The sequence below is a fragment of the Limulus polyphemus genome, unplaced genomic scaffold (genome assembly GCF_000517525.1).
Source record: "Limulus polyphemus unplaced genomic scaffold, Limulus_polyphemus-2.1.2 Scaffold2611, whole genome shotgun sequence".
Taxonomy (NCBI): domain Eukaryota; kingdom Metazoa; phylum Arthropoda; class Merostomata; order Xiphosura; family Limulidae; genus Limulus; species Limulus polyphemus.
The window spans coordinates 160259-162073 of NW_013668221.1; the positions used below are offsets into that span (position 1 = coordinate 160259).

At 30.2% G+C, this 1815-nt stretch overlaps 1 long non-coding RNA gene across 2 annotated transcripts in view; it reads left to right on the forward strand.

Moving 5' to 3' along the window:
- Window positions 1-512: 512 nt before the first annotated feature.
- Window positions 513-1815, forward strand: part of LOC111087772 — a 7047-nt gene continuing 5744 nt past the window's right edge. For both annotated transcript variants that reach the window (XR_002612415.1, XR_002612416.1), the window contains exons 1-2: window positions 513-640; window positions 898-1052. This is a non-coding gene — a long non-coding RNA (uncharacterized LOC111087772). The remainder of the gene's footprint in view (window positions 641-897; window positions 1053-1815) is intronic.

Consider the following 1815-nt stretch of genomic DNA (forward strand, 5'->3'; position numbering starts at 1 on the left):
TTAATATAATCACTTTCTTTTCGAAAGGGGGAGGAATGTGAGGTTGCAAATTCTATTTTTATTTCGTTATGGTTTTGTTTTCAGTTAACTTGTTCTTTCTATTGTTTAGTTAACCTATACAACTTTTAGTTTTACCTTTAAACACTACCTCTCATTCTACTTAACTACGTCATTTAAAGTTCCTAAATGTTGACTGACACCAGTTTCCTGTATCAGTAACTTGCAGATATTAATGTTTTAAAATATGTAAATAATTTTAATATCAATTTTTAATATTTACAATAAATTGTGTCACGAGAGATAGTAAGTGTTATCAGTTATTACTGAAAACTTTATAAAATGTAGTTTTGTACATAATGTATTTTCTAGTTCCTTTTATTTATAGAAACATTAATCCTGATGTTTATGGTATATTGTTCTTTGTTAGTAGAAAGTTCTTGCAATGGGGGAATATACATAAACTACATCTAAACTATACAACTAGTTTTATAAGGAGTCAAAATGACTTTTTGGAAACAACTAAGAAAATACCCAACATCACCTGCAACCGTAGAAGAACTAACAGAACTATTTACAGATATTAAGCAGACAATATTCAAAGTTGAAATACATCGGAAGCTACAGCGAGAGGCTTACAACCGTTAGTATCTTTCGGACACAATTAAAAGTAGTTAATTTACTAATGCTGTTATTAAGAACATATTAATTATCTTCTGTATTAAACTGACTTATTCTAAAATTTATTATAAGAACAATGGACTGTCTAAACTTATTTATGTTACTCCATTTTTTATATTAAAAAATCTGTTTAATGGTAGAACAATTTTACTTGTCTAAATTGAAGAAAAGATAATTACTTCTATATTAGAAAATGCTCATCGTTCTATGTCGTTGTAGAAAAAAGTGGCGTCAGAAGGCTTGAAGAGTGCCTCCCCCCTCTCTAATGAGATGAACTTCTTTTGACGTGTCCACATCTCATCCTTCGACTTAATGAGTCATTTGTGTCATCTGCCCAACCTAGATGGTCTTCAAACTCAAGTACTCCCTGTATGGTGAACCAGAGCAGGAATTTAAAGATCAATCTTTAGACTTAAGAGCATAAACAATTTGTGCTAGTATCTGTACTTAACTGTGAGGGATTCATGATGTCAGTATAACGACGGCCTTAAAAATAAGGATACGAAAATTGGGAATTTATAAGCAGTGATTTAATATTATCACATTCTTTGTCTAAAGCGGAAGGAGTGTGAGATAGCATATTCTTTTGTTATTTTGTTATGGATTTCTTTACCGTTCGTTTATTCATTCTATCGTTTAGTTAAGCTCTGGATTTTTATTTTCACTTAAACGCTAACTCACCTTCTAGCTAATCGCACCAATTTCTAATTTGTATGAATTGAGACTGACATCGGTTTCCCCTATCAGTGACGTGCTGGTATTAATATTGGTAAAGAGTATGTACAAGATTTGTTTAATTATTACAAATTAACTGGTCTTAGAACTCGAACTTCTTTCAAGCTGAACTAGAACCGAAAGAAAGTCGAATATATAAAAATGGTTTCTCCTTGTACTGTATCTGAACTTAAGCTGTGAAGGATGTCAGTATAATGTTACAAGTAAGGGCTTAATTTTAAACTGATTAATGTAATTACTTGTGAAGGGGAAAGTATGAAATAGAAAGTTTCATTTTATTTCGTTTTGGATTTGTTAATTTATTATTCATTTTATCATTTAGTTAATGTGTGAATTTTTAGTTTACATTTTAGTTATTCACATCAATTTAAAATTTTAATTATGAGACCGACACCAGTTTCT